The sequence below is a fragment of the Passer montanus genome, unplaced genomic scaffold, assembly GCF_014805655.1.
Source record: "Passer montanus isolate IOZ18808 unplaced genomic scaffold, ASM1480565v1 scaffold11, whole genome shotgun sequence".
Lineage (NCBI taxonomy): Eukaryota > Metazoa > Chordata > Aves > Passeriformes > Passeridae > Passer > Passer montanus.
In genome coordinates, this window is record NW_024357613.1 from 12,645,395 (window position 1) to 12,670,283 (window position 24,889).

The following is a 24,889-nucleotide window of genomic DNA, read 5'->3' on the forward strand; positions in this document are numbered from 1 at the left end:
CACAGACTGAAGAAAACAAGCCATCCAACCATTGCTTGTTTTGGTGCAAAAATAATTAATTTAGTCTGGGGAAAAGAAAAGGGGATTCTGCTTGTAGCAGCATCTCACCCTATCCTGCACAGAAGGCACAAAACAGCCATCTATCTTATTCTAACATATATAATTTATAATATGTTTGCACTTTTTTTTTTTCCCTGACAACTTTAATAAGTAGTTGCTCTATAGTCTTGAACAGAAAAAAATAAATACTAGAGTTCTGGGCTTAGGTTTAACCCCATCCTTCCAGCTTTGCTGCAACAACTTTTTTAAGATAGTTGCTCTACAGTCTTGAACAGAAAAAAAATACTAGAGTTCTGGGCTTGGGTTTAACCCCATCCTTCCAGCTTTGCTGCAACAACTTTTTTAAGAGAGAGGGACCACTTGGGACATTCCTGTCCATCATGCTGTTGTTGATATCCCTACCTGATGACAAAGAAACCACCCACCATCGCAGGCCTCTCTGCATACAAAAATTACTGGCCTATCCATCAGTCCAGTGGAGAGGGCTGACAAGACATACTACACTCAAATGTAAAACACATGGCTGCAAAACACTTAGTTTCCTGGCAATAATTAAGAATGCTACTTGGCAGGTTGGCAGCCACATAAAACAACTGTTAGTCAGCTTTAAATTTATTGCTTTCCCAGCTTATTGAAATGAAACCCATATTATAAACGTATGTATGAAACGAGGCCTCAGATGATGAAACGACATGCACATAAAGTCAAGGCAGAAGTAAATTGTCTCAGGAGAGCTTTAAAAGTTGCTGTGTCCTAAAGCAAGCAGAGAGAAGAACACCTTCTGGGGTGAGCCACCTGGAAACTCACCTGACTCTCCCAGCTTGTTGCCATGGAGCAGACAAAATATCAAAAGCTTCAAAATGCTTGCTAATTTTTGTGCAAAACAAAATGGAGAAAAGCAAATTGCCATTGGGTTTGCTTTCCCTATTACAATTAGTTAGGGAGAGCTGCCTTGTGTGGGATATTTGCATGTAAACAACCTTATTACACCCTTTGCAATTACTGTAAATGAAATAAAACTGCTGCTGGCCACATTCCTGATGTCTCTGTGCCATTTTATCTGGCTGGTGTGGCAGCCCAGCCCAGCTTTACTGTCCTGGCGATCCCCATGACCATAATCCATTCCCTTTGCTGATCAGCAGGTATCAGCTCTGACCTCCTACAGCCTCCATCCTTGCTGGTGGCCCAAACAGCTCAGTCTCTGAGCATCCCACTTCATGAGCCAAGCTCTCCATTCCTCAGCTTGCCTTAGAAAAATCTGATCCACCTTGACTTTGCTTTGTGAACTTCTGGGAATGAGCACAGGCTGCCAGGGAAGGGGATGGTGGCTTCATCTGCACCATTTGTGATGACCGTGGCTGACCTGCGCCCAAGGGCTGCCTGGCATTCCCGACCTCAAACGCTGGAGGGGAACCCATAATACTCTGGTAGTCCAGGCAGTGGATTCAACTGCAGCACAACAGTGCTATACATTTGTTTCCTGCTGGAAGGGAAAAAAAACCCCGGGAATTTACAATTATCTAGCGCCTGCTTTTTAGGGCCCTGAAATGATTTCAAAATTTAGATCCAAATCCCATAAACACTTTGCCATATGACTGACTTGACTTGCATGAAGCAACACTTGCCGGCTCTCTTTGAGGTTTCTTGTAAAGAAAATCTCTACATGTGCTAAAGTGTTTGCAGAATCAGCTCCTTGGAGCTAAATTCTGATTTTGAATAGTTCCACAGCTCTTCCTACAGTCACTGGCCTCCTGGGAACATTCAGGCTTCTTCTCAAGTGGAAGAGCTATGGGTGTTTGTGCTGCAGTAAGCCAATGCTGTACAGTTTGCTGCTCTGAGGCCTTCCCTCTGCCCTGATAAGAGGATCAGAACAAATCTGCCTGCACCATGACTGGCTTTTCTGGTGAAAAATTCCCAAGGGATTCACTGAGGTGACATAGCCTTAAGTATACTGAAATCAAAGGTAAACTGGTTCCAGAAACTACATTAAGAGTGTGTCTGATCATCTGTTCCCACGTTCTTGGCAGATTTTCCAATGGAGAATGTAGCTGATTTACTTAGACATTAATGTAAGTTCCTAGGAATGAGACATTGAATTTTGCCTGAAGAGCTGCTGCATATGGCTTGGTACAACCAAGAAGCCTTGAATCAGTATGTATGCTCAGTTAGTTTTGCTACTAGTCTGAGACTTGGGGTTTTGGGGTTTTTTTTGTTAGTTTGTTTTTGGGAGTTTTTTTGTTTGATTGGGTTTTTTGGGTTTTGTTGGTTGATTGGTTTGGTTTGGGTTTTTGTGTCTGTGTGTGTTATCTTATTTGTTTGTTTGTGATGGGCTTCTTAAAAAAATTTCTTTAATTTTTTTTTTTTGGAGTTGTTTTGCAATAAATATTTACCAAAAAAAATCCTAACCTATGCTGGAATTTAAACAAAAATTTCATACACATTTGTAAAAATGGTATGTGCCAAAATTCTGGGCACATTTAAAAAATATAAAAAAAAATAGATTTTGAAAATAATTAGCTAAATGTCCTTTTCTGGGCATGATGCTAGTGTTCTCTTAAAATGTTATCTTAAGGTGTGTTCTTACTGACAAAGCGAGCATCTAGGCACATGATAAGCATAAAGTCTCAAAGAAGGGAGCAAACAGTGTCTCCATGTGAAGAGAAAATACTTCACCATGTGTTAGATGGAAAAGAGTAGGTGCAGGAACAGCAGGGAAGAGATGGTTATGTAGAGAACTGACATTAAGAGAGGGCTGAGCACTAAAGGAGCTAAAGGAAAAATTGTAGAATAGAGAAAAAGCAAGATGAAAAGCGAGAAAAGAGAGAAAGAGAAAGAGAAAGAGAAAAAAGAAAGAGAAAGAGAAAGAGAAAGAGAAAGGTCATGTGTTAGATGGAAAAGAGTAGGTGCAGGAACAGCAGGGAAGAGATGGTTATGTAGAGAACTGACATTAAGAGAGGGCTGAGCACTAAAGGAGCTAAAGGAAAAATTGTAGAATAGAGAAAAGGCAAGATGAAAAGCGAGAAAAGAGAGAAAAGAGAGAAAGAGAAAGAGAAAGAAAGAGAAAGAGAAAGAGAAAGAGAAAGAGAAAGAGAAAGAGAAAGAGAAAGAGAAAGAGAAAGAGAAAGCAGAGAAGACAACATAAGGTAAGAAGAAAGTGGAAAGGGAAGAAGAAAAAACATCCTGAGGCTGGGGGTCAAAAGTAAGAGGATAATAGAAGACTAAATAGAGAAAAAAATAGAAAAGGGGAAAAAATAGTGTAAGGCAGTACATTATAAATTAACCTGCCTATTTTTTTCCTTTTAAAGTAAACCTAATTCCAGGATGCAAAAGTAAATACAAAAGCACACAAGTATTTTCTAGGGATACATATATGTACACTACTGTACAGATAGATGCACTTGCACACAAATGGACATCTTGAGCAGCCTATAAAACTGTGCCACAATCCCCTCCAAAAAACCACAACTGTAAACTGCGCACAAGCACAGATGGCTGCGGTAAATGGAGTCTAGTTGTGATAGAAGGCTCTTGGCTGCTTAAAGATATTGCCCAGACAGCTTTCATCCCTTCTAGCCAGCCTGCTAGAGCAGGAAAGCACAAGAAAAAGGACAGCAAAGTCCAGAGGCAAATAGTTTGCCCAGAGGTCTTCATATTGGCATAGGGAGGGGAGAGCAAAAATAGTTGTGGAGTAAGTAGTTATTAAACTAGCTACCTGGAAAGAAAAAATAAATAAGGCAGAAGAATGAACAGAGAAACTTCGGGGTGTGTAACAAAACCATCCTTCTATGCTACATGCAAAGAAACACAGGAAAAGATTGCTGATAAATCTTTCAGGAAGACATTGCTTTGGGCTGGTACACAGACCCATATGTTTAGATGTTACCGTAATAAAAAGCCCCAAACCTCCCTTGCCCCCAATTCACCATGAAAAAAAATAGGGGAGGAGAGAAATAAGGGAAATCAAAGCACTACAAAACCAGACTATTTTTTCCCTTTCTTTTTCTCAGACTTGTACTTAACTGAAGCACAAGACACTTTGCTGATATGACTGCATTTCTGTTGAAATTCCCTGTTTTGATTTGTGAAGATTTTCTTTCAGTTTAGGCACTTGGGTCTGAAATTTTCCAGTATGCCCCCTTCACTTATGAAATAAAAAGTTAAACCTTTCTGAGGAAAGATGTTGAGGCAATGCTGAAAACTATGCTAAATTAAGTTTTCTAAAAATTGACACACATTTCCCATTTCTAAATACTAAGACTTCTCTTTATGTGTGCTCCTGAATCATGAGTTTAAGTTTCTTTTTTTTAAAAAAAGGTACAATGTAGACACTATGTTTTAATTTAGGGAACTTTTTGAGCATTGTTTTTTGGGGTTTTTTTGGCTAAAACTCTTGCTGTGGGGATGAGATGGATATCCTCCCTGCCTCCTGAAATTTCTGAATTTCCCCTGTCTGATACAGACTCAGAGTCTGTTTTCTGGCAACTTTCCAGCTGCCAACTGAAGTTTCAGTCAGTAATGGCATTCTCTTAAAAAATGTCAAGTGTAGAAGTTTTATGATGTACTGTATACACGTGCTACTAAAAATTTGCAGCAGGGCAAGTCATTTGTAATGAACTTTTTTCATTTGTGAATTATCTGCAGACAGACTGAGTTTTTTTCCCCCCTAATCTGATTTATTATTTGCAGTTTGTTTCCAATTTCCACTGGTAATTTTTGATCTGCACTTTTTCCCTCCACCATCTTTTAGATTTGAAATTCTGATAAAAATTTGAAGCAGAGTCTTTCAGCTGGTTGTTTGGTTTCATTTTGTGACCTGGTTGGATGAGGTAAGGTTGTCTAGGTTTGTATTTCTGGGGGGCATAGCCTCATCAAGTCAGATACTAGCTTTTTATATGCCACAAAATTTGCTTCCATCCAAGAAAAGACAAAAAGCAGAACATAGGCTAATCAAAATTTGTTCTCAGGTTTAAAAAGAAGTTTGTGTTTTGTTACAAATATAGATTTTTTTTTTCTAAATTGTCAGAGACTTAGGGTCTGTTATAAACAATAGATGTTGATATTTGCTGTGATTAAATCTCAGGGACAGATGTCAGAGGAGACGCTGCAGAAAGATCCTGTTTACTAAAACAGAGTTACAGCATCATTCATAAAGATGGCCTCTAAACTACTGTAGCTTCATTGGACATTTACATTTATTCTTGATCTGTGATGGTGAGAGCAGAGGATGTGGGAACAGTCAGTTCCCACTTTTTTTGGGAGTGCCTGGGTTTTGGGGGGTCTATCATGGCATCTACACCAGCAGCCGGGGTGCAGGACAGCTGTGGGGTGGTCATTGGCTGGGATGCAAAAGCAAGGCAGAGATCACAAACAGATCCCTGTTCCTGGAAGTCAAGCAAATGTTTAATGTCGAGGCATGTTTTATGTCAATCAAACACATAAACTACTGTTACTGTTACTGGGACTGCATGAGACCATAAAGATGCACTTTTAAACTTTTAAAAGTAAGGTTCCGTAATTACATCTCATAGAACCTTCCAGGTCCCAGGGGTGCCTTTCTGCTTTTAAGATACCCAAGGTGGATGAGGTAAAGGACAAAAAACCCCTTCCTTAAATCTCTGAGGGCAGAAAAATGCAAGCTCTCTCCAATTCCATGCACAAGATCTCTCAAGCCTTGATTTATTGGCTTTAATAACTGTGGGATTTCTCTCTGCTTTTTGGCTGGAGAAATTGAAGCCATGATGTTTGAGAATGCCTTTCTTCCAGAATAATCTGCTCTAGTGCCAGTCATTGGGGGAAGCCAGCAGGCTCACTTTATTCAAGCTGCAGGATCCTCTTTCTAAACTACTTTTAAATTTAGCTTGATGCTAAAGCAGCCTGCTTTCACAATAAAAAGGCCTCTTCTGGGCAGCAAAAGGTGAGGCTTTCCCTTACAAAAGGTGCAAGTGACTCAGCTGTGGTTGGTGTTGTGTAGTAATGTTATGGTGCCACCGCGCATCTTCATGAGCAAGACATCTGAGCTTCAGGCTGCCACGCTCACTTTCCTGGAGGCACTGCAGCTCAGTGACCATGCTGGATTTCTTCTGGAAATAAAGATGGCTCCTATCAGAGCAATGAATGATAAGATGAATTAGACATCTGAACTTTGAGGAGGCAGTGCAAGCCATGCATTTAAATCAGATTGCTCAAGCTGTTACTGTCCACTGCCTTTCATCATCCCCCCAGCCCAGCAGACACTGCTGCCCTTGAGGCAGAGCCCCTCGGCTTCAGTCCTGACCACAGGGCATGGCCCTCACCTCCCTGCCTGTCTGGAGGTGGAGGGCAGTGCCTCGAGGCAGCTCCCACCAGATGATTTCACTCACTGCCCACATCTCCAGGACACAGGATCCTCTCCAGCCACGTGTAAAGTGATCATCTCTTGCCCACCCGGCTTTGGCAAGATTTCTGCTCTTCTGGGGTTTATTTCCAGCTGGACATGCAAAATCCCACTTTGTATTTTTCAATTGACAGTGAAAGGATTTAGAGACAGTGTCAGAAGTGCAGGGAGAAAAAAGTTGACTGCAGAACAGTATAGTCATTGGATAAACTACATTATTTTCCCAGGTATATCTTTAAACTGAAACAAGCCCCAGAGGTCACAGCAGCACTTTTTGAAATTCCCTACCAACTGTAACTCACAGGGGTCTATGGACCAGCTCCACAGACACAAAGATTTCCACCATCTTCTCCAGTGTGGTGTGGGCAGTTAGCATTGCTTGGGAATTTTCCAACAAAACACCGTTGTTATAAAATGCCAGGTCATTGGCCTCAGTATTTTCATTTAAAAAAAAAAAAAAAGGTTTCTAAGGACTGACATGAAAATTTTGAACAAAACAAGAGAGCACATGGAAAAATAACTTGATTTTCAGGGCACTCCAACCTGAACTAGATGGAGTTGAGCCTGGAAACTGTACTTTTCATATTACAGGTGAATTTCCAAGCACCAAGCTTGGAAGACAGATGTTAGCTTCTTTTTTATGGGAAAACAGAACTAGTGGGTCTGAGTGTTGCAGTCATTAGGATTCAATAAACCTAGACCTCCACAAATTGGAAAACTTTCCTGCCCAGTTCTCTAATGAAAATCTTGAAAAACATTCTGTAAAAAAAGTCTAATTTGCATTTTGTTTCTGTGCAACTATTTAATTATATAAATAAATATCTGTGAATAAGGGAAACACAAGGGGAAATGAATTCTGATCTAACTACACATTGTTTTAGGAGCAAAAAAGGAAAAAAAAAATAAAGAAAAAGCCAGGAAATTACAAGCTGAGGTTCCCAGCTGACACTACATCTGTCATTTGCATCTTGATACATTTCATATTTCCCATGACAACAAGAATTTCCATTTATGAGGATTCTCTTTTACTTTGAATTTCCTGATTTTTGTCAGGATATGGAACAGTTTTAATGCTCTACATGTAATGAGCAATTTTAATCTCTCAGTTGGTTATTGGAGACTAGCCTAACATTATTTTACACACCCCTACACAATTCCAAGACAGTATTTTCAGGGTCAGAGCACAAGTAGACTTTCCTGAACTGGCTTTAACACTTTGGCAAAGAGACCTGGGTGCACTATGCACCTTCTTTCCCCTGCAGGAGGGCTCTTCTCTACTTGCCAGGCGGGTTTCCCTGGCCCCTGGCTGCTGCAGCCTCTCAGGGTTTATTTGCAGTGTGTGATAATCTAAATTCCTCATGAACACCTTCCATCACTCGCTTGCTGATCCGTGTCCTGTTCTTTTGGCTGAATTATATTTTAAAGTCCCTCCTGGCTTCCCTCAGTCAGGTCTGATGCTGTCTGCTATGAAATGACCCTTGTCCTGAATGACAATCACTCATGTTTGCCCTAAAAAAATACAATGTACCTATAGTGTTAAAGCAAATAAGCCACATGTCATATTAGCAAGTATGTGCAGTTAAAGACCAGCAGACCAGAAAAGACCCACCTCGTATTGTCTTATGATTCATATTTAAATATTTCTTCCCTCCGAGGTGGGAACACAGTCAGACACGGTCTGTGTGGCCCTTTCCCACCAGTCCTGAGTGACCAATAATTAATTTATGCTGAATGTAATTACTCCCTTGTTAACAGTAGTTTTTCTGCACTTTCTCTCAGTTGGCTCTGGAGACGTACATGTTGAGTGTGATGTATGACTCCTGGCACAGAATGAAACCCTAGTCCTGTGAAAAGACATAGATAAAGTGAGGCTGCTCCATTACTCGCTAATGAATTTATAGGCTCACCGCTCTTATCTGAAGTGCAGCAGAGGAAAATTCTTAGAGGCTATTAGTGTAGTCTTCAAATAAAGATATTGGGACTTGGGTTTAGCCATCCTTCTCTGTCCTGTCACTTCAATAGGCACTTCAAAACAACAACGAGAAGAAAATGTTTTTAATCTAAAGGCAGGAGAGCAAGACAGGCAGCTGCTGTGGCCTGGGCTACACATTCGCCAAGAAACGCCAGGGCTGGAAAAGCAAGGAATAACGAAAACGCTTCCCACGTGATGACCCCTTAATGGCACATGGGCATGCACAGAGCAGCACGGTGCAGTGCAGGATGCATTACAGATCCTGAGCTGCTGCAGCTATTGTGTTTCAAAGCAGTAGTCATGTTAATGTGGTGCTGGCAGGCAGACGTGAGCCTTTTTGGAAGGCGCTATAATGGCTTCCTAGAAATTAAAGACAGAAGGGGCTGGCAGATCATATACCCCATCCTCCTAAACACTGAAGTCTGCTAGAATTCATGCAAATATCTTGTACCACTACCAGTTAAGGCAAACATTTCCACCTTAAAAAGATGATCTTGGCCTCAGCAGCAGAAGACATCCTGGATCTGGTGTCTCCTGGATGAGAGTGCCTTGTGCTGACTGGTGGGATACAAAGCAGGTTTACCAAGCTCAGAAAATCCTGCTGGGCAAAAACTATGCCCCAGGCCACAGGGGTAAGAAATCCCCCAGGACATAGTAAGTCTGGTCTAGAAGAGAAATTCTTCATCAGCTGAAAAGTCAACACGCAGGCTTGGGCTTGCAGGCAAGGCACATCAGCAGTGGTGGGAGCTCCGCATGCCCATCAATGATTATCCAGTGGAAGCTGTGTGGAGAGGGAATCAGGAGCTTAGGAATTGAGCTATTGAAGGGGAGAGGTTGGGGGAAATCCTTCCTGATGTTACCACATGGAAAACTGTACATGTTTCGGCACATGCGTGGGAAGTTTCTTGAAGGCCAATCAAAAAATTACATGTGTCAATAACCACCTAGCTGTTGTGCAGAAACCTGTATTTTAAACCATAAGGGGTAACAGAGGCCCTGTTGCAGTCTGCTGAGTAAAATTGGATTTATACTGGTTAGCAGACCCTAGAGAGCTAACCTGATACTGCCACACACTGAACGGGGTTGACGAGAAGATCCCTAGGAGGATGGTGGGAGGGTCAGATGACATGGGCTGTTGGCTTCAATATAAGTTGAAAAGAGCAAATGTGGGAAAATATTTACAGATGAACTCATCAAAGCAAGTGCTTAGTGGTTATACAGGAGGAAACTAGGAATGGTGTTGGAACTGGCATTGGCCTGTTGGGGATGCTTTGTCTAAGAAACTGTGTAAGAAGGCACCAGGTCAAGCAGGGATTGTGGCACTGTTCTGTATATCTCCAGCATTGTTCTTTTGGTAATATGGGCAAGCAGGGTCTGAAGAGATGGTTAAAGCCATTTTAGCTTCCTGCAGCCAGAAAAGCCATCTCAACTCTACAACTGTATTTTGGAGAGTGACCATGAAAGGGTGCTGCCCAGCCTCAGAGGATCTGATCACATGGCATGTTGGCCCAACCACACTCACATGGTAGAGTGTGAGCGAGAGCAGATCTGCACTTCAGATCTGCTCTCCCTCCCTTTCCCTTGTTGCAGACTTCCTCCTGGTTCGTCTTGAAGAAAATAGGATTTGGCTTCTGCACAGCCTGGAGAAGGGGCAGGTTTTCACTGTGGACTGGTAGGGATGGAGGAGGTGGGTGGTCGGAGGTCTCGCTCGGGGCATCCCAGCAGGTCTGGCAGCCGTGGGGCTGCTATGAGCCTGCCTGGCAGGACACAGTGGACTGCATTTCCCTCCCTTCCTCATGGTCTGGCTTAGTGCACAGGGCTCCTGACCGCAGCCACGGCTTTTTTTCATGGAGAACAAAGCCCTTTTTATTTCTTTTTTTTTTTTTTTCTTTGGATTTGGCTGTTGGAAAGGAGCTAGAAACTATTTGCACCAGGAAATACAGGCTGAAGAATGAGTGTGTCAGCCCGAGTCCACTTGGCAGGGCTTCTCTGACTGCCAAAGTGAGGCAGCAGTGCGTTAGGAGGCCTGCTAATTGTCAGTGAAGACAAAATGAATAGCTGTGGATTAACTGAGAGCTTCTACTATTGTTTTTCTAGAAGAAAACTTTTTGCTTCTAGGAAAGAGCTGGGAATGGTGTTTCTGCTCAAGCACACATTTTTCTCAGTTAAACAATCAGCAGGTCTTCTGGGGCTATACAAAAATATATGGAGATTTCCAGAAATGTCCTTTGCCATTGAATTGTCATCAGGACAATGCCAAATATCAGACTGGCCAATTTGCTTTTGGAGACTGTCATAATTACATAGCCTACAATTAAAATGTTTCTTTAATGTAAAACATGAACATACTACTGGGCTGGATGTTTTAGCAAAAAGAGAATTGACTTCATGTTTTGAAGGGAAAAGACTTGCAGTAATGGATTGTCTTTGGTGGGCAGGGAATTACAAAGCAACTCCAGGAAGGCAGTGGCAAACACAAGTAAAACGGTGAAGCCCACCTGCTCCCTAAAATCAGATTTAAGACTTTGCATCATCTAAAGCAGACATCACAATGTATCAGCTTTAAGGCAAGGCAAATCCTCCTTCACTGATAACGAAGGCCTCTTCCAGGAGAATTCTGTCTGAAAGCAAAAATCCATTTTGCACAGCGAAGAACCCCTGTACTTCAAGCAGCAAAAGGTTTTGGCATCAAGGCCCTGAAATGGGGGCAGCTGTCTACATTATAGGGTTTGACAAAAGAGAGGCAGTATATATTTTAAATTATTTTATGTAGGCAGCTTTCATTTCTGAATCTTTATATCACTTTATATTTGTAATACCACAGTTTCTGCTGCACAACTGCTTAGAGAGCAGTTGCACAGCAGAATGGTTCATTCGGGTAACATGGGAACTTTTTTGGCATGGCTCAGCATTTACATCTAACCTGAATGTGCAAGATTTTTTTAAGCATTAAATCTTGCAAGAGGAAGGAAAAGAAAGAAGAAAAGTTTTCCTTTTCACACCACACCAGATCTAGTTGAGACTGGATACATGGAGTAAATACCAAGAGTGAAATTCTAGCCCCATTGAAGTTAATGGCAAAATTCCCATTGACTTCAGCTGGGCCAGGATTTCACCCTTTGAGTATTTCCAGCTCAACCAGAAGCAGGAAATACTGGAAAGCTCTTGACAGAGCCTGTTCTCATGATATTTCCAGTCCAGATTTTCAGGCCTTCTTATTCTACATTATTTTGATCACACAGTAAAATAAGAAGGGTGTTGGGAATATGCTGTGCTAGAAATACTTCAGAAGGTAAATGTAGAAATAGAGATGAGATTGAAATTAAAAGGGGAAAAGGATGAATGAGGTGACATCATGCAGAATGTGATATAGTGAGTTTTGGGTTGACTTTATTAGCTCACTATTACATAACAGAATGGTTGTAACGTTCTGTGGAAATGACATATGAGCTGGTATACTACATTTATATAATTTTCACTGAACATAACTCCTGGACAATGTGGAAATCAGATCTTTATCCCAAGTCGCACTGTTGTGCTGTAGCTGCACACAATACTTTCTCAGAGCTCCTCAGTGCTTCTGGTACAAAATGCCTGAGGAAGGACAAAAGCTGTACAATTCAGTGGTCTTTCATGTACAGGTAATTAAAAGCTGCTCTGACCTGAAGGCTTTGGGCAGGAAAGGGGCTCTCTCTGCCACCATCTGTTGGCGAATAGGGGAAAGAAAGTGTGTTGCATGTTGTCATCTCAGAGACCTGCCCACACCCCAGCTGCACAGATGCTCCTCAGAAATAAGTTTTCTCCTTTTAGCTGCAATATCACAAAGGCAACGTGGCAACACAGAGACTGCATCTGCATGCATCCCTACCCAGAATTCCCCTGTGTGTGTCAGAGGGTTGTCTTACACCAGTACAAAGAGTGTGTCAGCCCATCAGTGAAAGGAACAGGATAGAGTTAAAGAAAAGATGCCCAGAGCAATGATTTCCTTCAGGTGTACCTCCCCAAGGGATCCTGTGCACCCAGCAAAAGTTCCTAGTGTCCCAATATGAACCCAGTCTCTTCCTGCCATGGTGTTTCACTTTGACATGCCTTGCTACCTCTCTCATTGTTTTCCTAAAACCAGACATTAGGAATTGCCTGCTTGACTCAAGCTTTCATCTGTGTTCCCATAGGCCACAATCCACCCTGCATGCTATTCTCACTTTCTTCTCAAAAGGGTGGCTCCAGGATTCATGTTTCTCTTTTCCCTCTCCTATCTTACCCTCCCTCTACGAACTCTAATTTCTGTGGGGAACTTGCCTTTGGAGTGGCAGCATTGTCTCTATCTAATCACAGGGCTATTTGTTACAGCAGAACAGTCAGTTCAGGGGTCTTCAGATATTCTGTGTCCATAATGTCCCTCATGTTCCCACTAATTTTCAATAAATGTAATATTCCAAAAATATCCATCTGCCAAATAACTTCCTCCTGACTATCCACCAAATACAGGCAAAATCAGATTGCCAGTGTTAGTCTCAGGCAAACTTAAGAAGCATTCCCTAGGCATGAGGATTATGTCTGTCAGAGCTCACATCAGGATTTTAGCCTTCACTAGCCACTGAGAATAGACACAGTGGATCTTACTGAGTAAAGAAAAGGCATTGATGACATTTTGTCATTTACTGAGTTACTTATTTTCCAACACCAATAATTGATACAATTTCTAGACCATTCAGTCTTGATTTAAAGATATGAAAAGCTAGCCTCTCCCTGATCTTAGTAAGTATTTTCTGAACAGTAATTGTGAAAAAGCAATTGTTTTTTCCAGTTTTTATTTGCCTGTCTTTCAAACTTCCAGCAATTTGTTCTGGCCATGCCTTTCTTTGGTTCTTTAGCAAGTGGAGTGTAAGTAAACCACTGGTTTCTCCTGGTGAATGTATTACCCAGTGCAATCAAGTGGCTTCTCAGTCTTCTTCTTGATAACTTAAACAGATTGAATTCTTTGAGTGCTTCAGTGTGGGGCGCTTTCTTCAGTCTCTGAATCATTTTTACGGCTCTCTTCTGCACCTTCTCCAGTTTTTCAATATCCTTTTTTATAATGTGAACATCAGCAGCCTGTACGGTGCTAGAGTATCTGATTAATAGGCTGTAGATAAATTTCGTGGTCTGTTTTCTGAAGCCTACTCTGAGTTCCCTTTTACCTTGAGTAAAATCTTTGCTGTTCCCCTCACAGGCAGGAGGCTGAGCTGTATAATCTGTGTCAGCAGGGGCAAATGTGCCCTGCCTTCAGTGTGATGCAGCCAGTTATGGGCTGTCTCAAACTCAGCCAGGGAGTAGACTCAGTGAGTGCAGAAATGTGCTCTGGTTCACAAGCCTGGCTAGAGGCTGCTCCTATTAGCTTGGGCTCAGCTCCAGGCTAACCTGGTGACACAGTTTTTGGGCAGAGCATAGGGGGAGCAAGTTCCTGCCTAGCAGAAGGGTATGGAGAGGTTCTTAAGGGTTTTTTTGTCCTAATACCGAAGGCAGAGACTATAATCTGTTAAGGTATTTAGTGGTGAAGGTATTTAGAAAAAGAAAATATAAGGAAAGCTATTTTAGTGAGCCTAGAAATGTTGGGTGAATAAGCTTTTTCTCTTTAAAAGGATGCCAAGTTTATTGCTGCTGACAGCACCTGGCAAAGCTCATACAAAACTGCATAACGTGAGTGGAGCTCCCTGATTTTGTAAGATTTTTGTTGGTAGAAAGCTTGCATAAAAGGATTTGTGACTCTCTAGGTTCAGACTACACATTCACTTATTTAAGAGAGCAGGATGACATAAGTACCTATTTCAAAGAAATCCTGCCATGCCTTTCATTACTAGAATAGCCTTTAGTTTTTTCATATAGCTTCAACTTAAAAAAAAACCAAAAACCCCAAAAAAAAAAACCAAAAAAACCGCCCAAAAAACAAAACAAACAACAAAAAAAAAAAAAACCACCAGGGAGGAAGATAGTGGCTATTCTTTATAAAAGGTACAACCTCTATGTGAGAGGTGTGAGAGAACAATACCACCCATATGTGAGAGAACAGCTCACAGGGCTGTCAGAAAAAACATGTGAAAAGGACTGTTTTTAAACAGCTCAGTTAGAGATGAACAAGGTACCTGGAGAGCAAATCCCTTTTCCAGGGTGCTGGGGCAGAGATGGCCTTGGATTGCTGCTGTGCCCATCCCTCTTGGAATGTCCATGGTTCAGCAGTCAAGGAAGAGCCACACCTGTAATGACAGTAGCTCCTCAGACCTCATCTGCCACACCGGCTGCTGCAGATTGTACGCTGAATAAATCTAGAGATGCAGGACAGGGCTCTGAGAGGAGACAAGGAAATTATTTAAGACAAAAATGCTTTAGCTTCCCACAGTAGGGCGAATAGTGATTCTAATTATGCTGATAAGAGTCAGGAGTCTGAGGAGAGCAGACTCACCCTAGGAATAACTGAAGGAGAAAAAAGGACATGTATGGACATGGTGGGGCAAAAGGAAGGGCAGGGAGCTTAAACAAAGAAAGGTGCCCTCCAAGAACTGGAGAGGCCTGAGGCAGCAGTGGTCTGCTGTATTAGTGTTTCTTGTTAAAAAGGATTTAAGGGAGGAGCATGCCTGCCCACCCTTACAGCCTGAAGTCTGTGGCTCTGAGGAGTGAAGCTGACTTGCATCCATTGCATGCCAACTCTAGTAAAAGAAGGAAGGTGCTCCTTTCCTCTGACTCAAAAATATAGAGTAGGCAAGAGTGTGCCTTAAAATACAACCACAAACTGTGATAAAAACAGCCCAAAGCCAAGACCAAACTTTTTTGGACGTGGAGGCCTCTATTAACATAAGAGATGAAAACCAGAATCTCATCTGGTCAATCTATCCCCCATTAAAAGCCAGTTTCAAGAAACCCAAGTACTCCCCCTCACTGGGAGGGCTTGGGCTCAACCTGCCTGGATTAGGAATGCAGCTATCAGCTCATGAGATGAAGATTGATGTGTTTCTGATCCTAGATGCAGGGTTTAATATGAGGGCAATTTCTGTGGGCAAGCCAGATGCTCGGTCGACACTGAATGAGAGGGAGCTCAGGAATAGCTCTGCCTCAGCTTTGCTTTTCCACTGCAGGATCACAACTGATGGAGTTTCTCCTTCAGTGCACTCCAGGATAATTTGCTGGTTCTGTCCAGTCCTCCTTAGTTAATAACTTATTTTCCCCTCAGATATTTCCTTGCACATGCTTGTTGCATCTAAACACATTCCTGAAGATGTCTACTTTCCTGGTATAGAAAAGTGTAAGAATATTGAATGATGGTACGGGATTTCATTTCTTAAAGTGAGCCACAATGAAGGTATTGGTGCAGGATGTTTGAACTCTTGCCTGTGAGTGATGGCGGGGGTTATAATTTTATTTGTGATGCATACAAACACAAGCACATCTGTAGGCAAGACCTGTGGTCATTGGCAACTTGTCATTTTAGCAGCTCCCCTCACTCTTCATTCAGGTGAAGAGGGATCTGTCTCTGCTATGACTGTCACCTAATAAATGGGATAGACACCTTGCACAGGGCAGCTTTTAGATGCTTGGGATTGGTGTGCCATGTGGAGCCTCAAAGATACTTGTTGAGTAGGGGAATTTGGAGCAAAATTTCACGCAACTAAACCATGGTTGTTACAAACAACCTCATTGGCTCTAGATAACAGAAGTTCTCTTTCAAACCTAGGTTGCTTGGTCTTTTAGAGAGTTGTTTAAACTTAATCTTTTTCTGGATGGACTTTAAAAAGCCATATCAGATAGGGAATTAGTCAATTTGTTAATTTTGGTTGCATCGTATTTCAGAAGAAGATAGATTGAGAGGCTTTTCATGCACGTGATCTGATTTAGAAACAAAATTCAAAGACATCATGGGACGTAGGTAGAATATTTCTGTGTCAAAAATTCATAACCTCTAGACATAGTCAAAACTGGTTTTATTTTTTGAAAGGTTTTTATTTTAATGCTTTCTATCAGACTTTGAAAATATTCTTCTGTCTTAATACCTTTAGCCTGAATTTAAGAAGAAAATTTTTATTCATCTCTTAGGAAAACTATCATATTTTCTGACAACTTCTGCAGTTTGAAAACAGAAACTAAACTCTTCTATTCTAAAGGAAAGAGATTCTGCCAAATCTTCCCTTCCCTTTTTTTTTTTTTTTTTTGTATCAACAGTCTCAAGGTTTGACTTGGATAGCTCTTTTTTATTATTTTTCTGGAAGAGGCCAGATATTTTTTCCAAAAACATATGCATTGCTACTAATAGTTTGGCTTTCATGCAGCAGGATTTTTCAATAAAAATACCTGAATTATTCCAACAACTATTAAGGATATTTATTTGCCTCCAATTCCCCTTCATCTCTTGAACAAAAAGCTTTCAAGACTTTTTGAATGCAGAATGAGTTCACAGCTGGCCTCCTCCTGCTGTTTGTTTTTAAGAAATAATGCGTGAATATTGTATTATTTGTAAGATCATAATGCTCAGATTATGGCTGGTACAGATTAGTGCCATCACTAAAATTGGCAGCGTACTCATACTCAATCTGAGCACCTCAGCAGAGAGGCACGTGAAGTGACACGGAGCTGGGGCTTTCTAGATTTCTGCTAAGCTTTGCACTTTTATTTCATCATCATCTGGGGAAAAAAATCTGTTTAGGAAGCTGTGGCATGATCGAGCTGCTTTATAGATAATGTGGTGATTGAACCTGGAGGCAAGTATGGCAGCTGAAAAAAGGGTTCTGTGCATTTGTTTGGTTCTACTTTATTTTAAGATATTTTGTAAAAAGGAAGACTTCAAGGTCCTGATTTACAAGGATGACATGTCTATGCAATAGCAGTAATTACATCTGGAAAAAAGTAATTTATCATCTTAGCTCCAGAAACGCTTGATTTTTCCTCCTCTTTCTCATCTGGTTCCCCCTTCAAACTTGAAGCCTTTCCAGGACAGACCATTTTTTTGTCTTTTATTATAAATATTGTACATTCTTTTTTTTTTTACTTTTCAAGGACATGTGTTGTCTTAGAAGTTTGTTTCACCAGTCAAAATAATGCCATTGCTTCTGAAAATATTTTCATTTTCTGACATGTACGGAGGTGCCACAAAGCAGTGCTGACAACTTCATCTCTTGCATTCCACAAATCTTATCAAGATATATCATCAGAAAACCACACGGGCTATATCCGGGCTCTGACAAACCTGAAACATGGCCTGCCAGCCACAGATAAGGCTTGAAATGTTGGTCAGTGAAAAGGTGATAACAGCAACAAGGATCAAATGCATGTACAACTTCACCTTTAGACAGCTGTGGTTTTTGGCTGAGTCACGACGCTGGAGAAATCTTTGCTCTGCCTTCGCTGATTCCCCGACATCTGCGTGCTGCAGGTCGGACACACAGCATGGCCACAACAGGGGCCAGAGGTGGCCCACATTTTGGGAGAAGCCCTCAGCAAATGTAAACCTCATGGGTCACGAGGAGCGCCGAAAAGCTCCACTGAAAGCCTGGCGCTTTGTTCGAGGGATCAAAAGGATTGTGGTGCTTTGTTCTTCTAAACGTGGAGAAAAATTGCAAAATGCCGCAACAGAAATAATAAATGCATCCCATTCCTTCCCCCTGAAAACCTCCTACAGGAGGTCTTGCCACCTTTTTTAGTCCCCAGAGGAAAAACGTGAAACAAAAATAAAACTACTCAAAACCATTCCACAAAACAGTAAACTGGCTCTGTACTTATTTTTGGTTAATCTTGGGATTTAAACATATCACTATTATCGTAAAAAAAAATGGAGTTCTTAAAAAAGAATTTATAATCATTTGCTTAATGGTGCTTTCCCCATGCCATCCGTTTCCAAACAAAGCTTAGTTTATGGCTATCATAAGAGATTATGTTCCCTTACAGTTGCAGTATTTCTTCTATAATGATTTATTTTAAAGGGCTTCACCATGATAGCTCTCCAACTTTGTTCCTTCCTGTATATCACTGTTCAGGGTCAAAAGCTGGAAAAAGGGCTGGTCCCAGAGGCCTAACATATTTCACCAGTGGAGACTCTGGCTTTTCACTTCTCCTTCTCTCCTCATCACTTTATGCTTAAAGAATAACAGATGTGGAAACATTTAGAAAAGAACTAATTGAATTTCACATAACACAATTTAGCATTGTTTGAGGAAGTACCTAAATCAACAGCACATTTTCTGAAAGGCCCAGCGTTGCCTAATTAGAACACCAAACGTGTGACTAATTGGCCACACTTACACCAAAGGCTCTGTCGCAGATGAACGGCTGCCTATTCATCTTAGCTAAACTTAGGCCAGCGGTTTGGCTGTGAGGTAACTGTGGTTGTTTTAAATGAGCTGTGCCAAACATAACGGGGAAATGCAGCTATGGTAGGAGAACAAATCCATGTAAGAGCAGAGGAGTAATCAGGACGCTTACGCTCCGGCAGCACCCGGAGGATTACCAGGAGATTATCAGCACATAAATTATTGGATTCTTTGTGCTCTGTAATTGGGAAACTTAATAGCCTGCTCTTTATCATGTCTACTCCATTGTCTTTAAAAGCTCAGCATCTAATTAAAAAGTAAACTGATATTATCAGGAAAGGCTCCACTCTGCCCAGCTCTTGCCACTGCTGGGTCTGTTTTTTGCATGCAACAGGATGCTTTCTTTTCTTCCTTCTCTTTCTTATTTCTTTTCTTTTCTTTTCTTTTCTTTTCTTTTCTTTTCTTTTCTTTTCTTTTCTTTTCTTTTCTTTTCTTTTCTCCTTCTTTCCATTTCTCCTTACCTTCTCCCTCCTTCCCACATTCCTTCCTTCCTTCTATTTTTATTTCCTTGGTAGATCCAGCCACCTAAAACAAATGAAGATCACTGTGCTAAACTGTTTCCTACTGGAACATGGCTTTAGTGCTGTGAGGATGCCTGGTTATGCATGTTGCTTTTTAGTTGTTTCCTATAAAACAAGGTACCAGCTTGAAAATAAGCACAAAAACAGTGGGATTTGGGGAATAGGATTAGATGGTTTCATCCATACTTGCTAATACTCCTAATTTTAGGTAGGCTCACTGGATGTTTTATAAACAGGTTCTGAGAAATCCAGCACCCCAAGATTATTGGTGGGTGGGTTTTTTTGTTATTTAATTATTGCCACAGCCTTCTCACCTCTGTACCCTCTGGTACCTCTGAAAGATGGCTCCTCTTCCCCAGCACAATATCCCTGCAGCCTCCTCTCTGTGGTCTTGGTCATGTCCTTGTGGTGCCTGGCGTGGGGGCAAAGCTTCCCACACACATGATCCTCATCCTGCAAGCAGCTGAGGGCTTTTATCCCTGTGCTGGAGAGCAGCCAGGGGAGATGCAGCTGGGCCCCCCTGCCCTGCCCTGTTGCCCCAATTTACCCTCCTCAGTGTATCCTGCCCTGGACACACAAGCTGACGGACTCTGCCGATCCCAAATACTGGGAGGAAATACAGGGCCTGAACAGAGGACTTGATGGGGAGGTGCAGGAGGCAGCTCCATGTTTTGTTTGCCTGAAGGCCTAGAAGAGCTCTTGTGGCCTGCACACCCCTTTTGGTCACAGTACTCATACACTCTACTGGTTTGAAGGAAATTTATTTCTTCAACTTGTGCATCACATAAATAAAGGAGGGGGTAGAGTAGCTGAGTTTGCAAAGCTCTTTGTTTAGCATTTCTTGAGTGGTAGTTTGTGGGTTGCTATGATGGGAAAGCTGCTCTAGAAAATCTGAAGCTTCCAGAAAAAGATGGAAGAAATATTGTGCAAAATAATGGAAGTTTCAGATACGTGCAATAGCTCTCTTGCTCTGAAACCCCACCTGCATTTCTTAGCTGTTGCTTTTTCTCTTGATGGGGTTCCTTTGCCCTACCCCTCTCGCTCCCTCACTAAATTTTAAGGACAGATGTTGTCCTTTCACATAAACTTTGTTGTGTAACAAAGGTGAAAAGAGCACCAGAACGTCAGCACATGTTGCAGTGGACAAGCTGCCATCCAGCTCCCACCAGGCAGCCTTGGCCCCCCTAGCAGAGTCCAAGAAGCTCAGAGAGGAGAGGGGCAGCCTCATACAAACAAAGCCTGTCCAGAGAAAATGGTTTTCCCTAAGAAGAAATGACTGCAGATTGACACAGGAGGGAAGGGAGGGAGTGATTCTGAGCTAAGCCAAGTTCATTTCTGGGGTAGGAGTCAATTTTTTATCCCCTGTGTTCAGAAGAGTCATTTGGCTGGCATAACTAGTTTAAGTGTGTGTCACTTAAAGCAAAAAACAATGGAAATGAAAATTTAATAGGCCACTAAATTAGGAAAGAAATTTAAGAAATTATCTAAATCACTGTTCTGTGTTGTCCATATCTAGGTAATCAGGATGTAAATATTTGCTTAAAATCCTTCTATATCAGGCTTTCACTACTACTTGCAGGTAGCAAAGGAATTTTTAAAATATTTCACCTCAACCTTTCCTGGAAGTAGTTAATCCTTTTATTTTTATGTCCCATCTATCATGGACATGAAAATCAGAAGCCTTCTTCCTCTTTGCAGTGGTGCTTTACATATTTGAAAATCATTAGCATGTCCTTTCTTCACAGGACTAAACAACTCCATTCATTCATCTTTCTTTAGGGGTCATGTTTTTTCTAGTCCTCTGGTCAGCCCCTTTGCTTTCTTCCCTACTCCCATGCTGTGCAACTATGATCTTTCAGTCTGTCAGCAGTGTCAAAGACTGGAGATCCCAACCCACCCAAAAATACTGAGGGTGTGAGCCCTCAGGTGCCCAATTAGTATCAAATTAGTGTCAAATAGTGAGCCCCAAAATGACCTTTAATGATGATGAAAATTATTTGTCTTCAGGATGCTTAAGGCAAAAGTTTTTTTAAAAAAATTATCTAGTCATTTTTTCTTGCTCATACTTTGAGCTGAAAGCAAAAATTTGACTCCACCTAGTAGCATAATTCATTAATAAAATCAGTCTTTTATCAAATCTGTCAGATAATTAAAGGCATTATATAAATAAATATTTGTGTATGTGTGTATGCATATATGAGTCTATATGTATAGTAAATCTGCAGTGATTAAAAAGAAACTCTAATCTGTCTGTTTCAGTCACATGGACTAGTTTTTCTGTTAGTTCTCTGTGGTAATTTGCTTACCACAAATTCTTCCCAATTTATGTTGTAAGAAAGTGATGAAATGTTCAAAGTGTGCACAGCAGCAAGAACCAGTTGCACCAACTTTCATTTTAATTCTACATAATAAGAGTAACTTAATACCTGAAAACTGGAGGAAAGCAGTTAATTTTGAGTACCTGAATTAGTAGATAACAAAACAGTGTTAAAAGCCACAAGAAAATCTAGCTGATACTTTCTTATTAAATGCTCACAGGTACTAAATATATCCATGACAGTGCTCTCCTTTGATCCCCAGGCGGGTGATCCCCCATAGAAGGGGTCACTTAATGTGCATTACGTGTATTATCCATCCCTCCTGAGCTCTGCAATCACTTGAACTCTTACCAGGCAGTCACAACAAAACTGCCCAAAGCAGAGCAAAGGAAAGCCACTTCTCCAGTCATATTTTGGGCATATTTGTCCTGTCTGTAGCTGACAAAGGGCAGGCCATTGCTCCAAGACCTGGACATATTTCAGTGGTGGTGGATGAAGAATGGAAATTTGCCTGCTTTTATGAACATGGCCTCTCTCAATTGATGCCAACTCATAAAATATATTTTAATTATAATGATTGATTACTCACTTGGTGAATGTTCACTCAGGTTTGGAGCCCAGTTATTGGTTTACACATCATACAGCTTGATCCTAACAATACTTGAAGAGAAACTTGTTCAGGCATACCAGTCCTCTTCCAGTCCTCTGCCAACTTCCAGTCCTGCAAGGTTGCCCAGTACTTTGGGAACACTCAAGACCAGCTTCCAAAATCTGCAAAGATGACCATGGTGTGCAGACCAATTCTGCTTCTGCCTTCAGAATTAGATAAATTACTCCATCCACTTACCTTCTTGATTCAAATATTGTGTCTAAATGTGTGTATTGCAAAAATAGCACTTTCTATCACTTAGAATTTTAAATGAAAGCTTCTATTTTTGAATACAGAGTGAGTGATTTCATCTTTTTTTAAAGTTTTTTAAGAAAAAAACCTTTTCTTTTAATCACTTGAAGCTGATACTTCACTTGCTGCTGTTGTTTATAGATGCATCCTGCTCATATATGAGAACCAGACATGCTGTACTGCCTCCTGTCCCACATTTGAGACAACTGAAGCCTTATGCTTAAATGTAGGTAGTCACTGTGAGCAGGCGCTAAAAAGGTGAGTTCTATATTTACTGGGTTGGTGCTCTTGATTCACCTTTGATTCCTGCCCCAGAAGAGAGAGAACATCCATTATGAATTGGTGTCTAAACCATTCATAATTAATTGTCATCTGGCAGTCCCAGTCATGCAGTTTTGTTGTTCCTATTCAAGCACAGTCTTTAGTCAGTACAGCATTTTGGAAAAAATCATGCATTGCATGAGTTGAAGTAGCCACCCTAAGCTAGGCGTTTGCAAATGTGAACATTTCACCCTGTGCCTCAGCTTCTCTGCTGTAAAATGAAGCTAATTAAATACCATGAATATTCATTTCAGAGATTCACTGTTAAGACAAACTTTTGTGTTAATGAGGATGTGAAGGAAGGCAATGCCACAAAAAAGCCTATGAAGAAATGAATAATGCTGCATCCTGTGCCAGCATGGAACATTAATTTTCATCAAACTGCACGTCATATTGTGCAGCTAAATCCAAAATGCAGACCTAATTAATTTAACTTTTATAACTGTTAGAGTGGAAAGGGATTATGTAGTACCCACTGAACAGCAAAGAGAGGAGATAAGAGTGAAGCAGAGAAGAGAAGGGAACTTGGGACATCGAACAACATGCAGGATTTCACTCCTTCCTGAGCTTCCACCTCCGAGGAACTGAAGCTGAACACCATGCACCCAACCAGGGAGAGTGTCTTTATATAGAATGTCATTGCAATCTACAACTCATTGTCATAGCACAGTGTAGATATAAAGATTTTCCTGGCTTGAAAAAGAAATTAGATTTGTTAATGGTAAAAGAATCCCCACTAAACATCAAAGTCACAGAGAACTGGAAGCTGGTGTACTGCTGTTGTGGTTTTAGGGCCAGCTGGCGATGAAACACCACTCACTCAATCTCCCTTTATTATCCTTAACCCTAGTGGAATGGGGAGGAGAATCAAAGTAAAATTCATATGTTGAGATAAGTCTAGTTTAATAATTGAAAATAAAGTAAAATGCCATATTAATGGTTAATAATAATAATACTAATAATAATAGTGATAAAATTATCCTTCTGGCTAACTCCCCTCGTTTATATACTGGACATGATATTCTGGGGTGTGGAATATCCATTGGGTTAGCTCAGGTCACCTCCCTTATCTGTGCTCCGTCACAGTTTTGGGGGTGTTTTGAGTACCTCCTCTCTAGCAGAATACAAGACAAAGAAAAAAGTCTTTTACTTTATATAAATATACCTGACAAAGAAAACCAAAGCATCAACACCATTCTTGCTCAAATCCAAGACATAGCACTGGAACAGCTCCTGAGAAGAAATTCACTCTTTAGCTGAAATCAGAACTGGTGAAAACATCATTACCTACACCCATCGTGTTGGTACATCCTGCTTTGTCTGTCTACCCATGGTCACTACCAGAAACAAGAAGCTGAGACATAGGGAGCTCTGTCCAAATGTTTGGACCATTCTTAGATACATAGAATCATTTAGGTTGCAAAAGACCACTAAGATCATTGAGCCCAAGTGTTAGACAGGCACTGCCAAGTCCACCACTAAACCATGGCCCTAAGAGAAAAGTACACATCTTTTAAACACCTCCAGGAACAGTGACTCAGTCACTTCCCTGGGCAGCCTGTTATAATGCCTGGCAACACTTTCAGTGAAAAAGATTTTCCTGATATCCATTCTAAACCACCCCTAGTGCAACTTGAGGCCATTTGCTCTTGCTGAATCACTGGTTACCTGGGAGAAGAGACCAACCTTCCCCCGGCTACAACCTCCTTTCAGGTAGCTGTAGAGAGCAATAAGGCTCTGAGTCTCCTTTTCTCCAAGCTCTCTCAGCCACTCTTCTTAAGACCTGTACTCCAGACAATTCAACAGCTTTGTTGTCCTTCTCTGGACTCACTCCAGCACCTCAATGTCCACCTTGTAGTGAGGGGCCCAGAACTGGATGCATCACTCGAGGTAAAAGGGGATGATCACTGTCCTGGTACTGCTGGCCACACCAGGATGCCATTGGCCTTCTTGGCTACCTGGACACACCCTGGCTCACGTTCAGCCACTGCCAGTCAGCCTCCCAAGCCAGCTTTCTTTCATTTTTGGCAGGATTCCATCCACTGCCCTTCCAGCCTGTAGCTCTGCGTGGTGTTGTTGTGACCCAACTGTT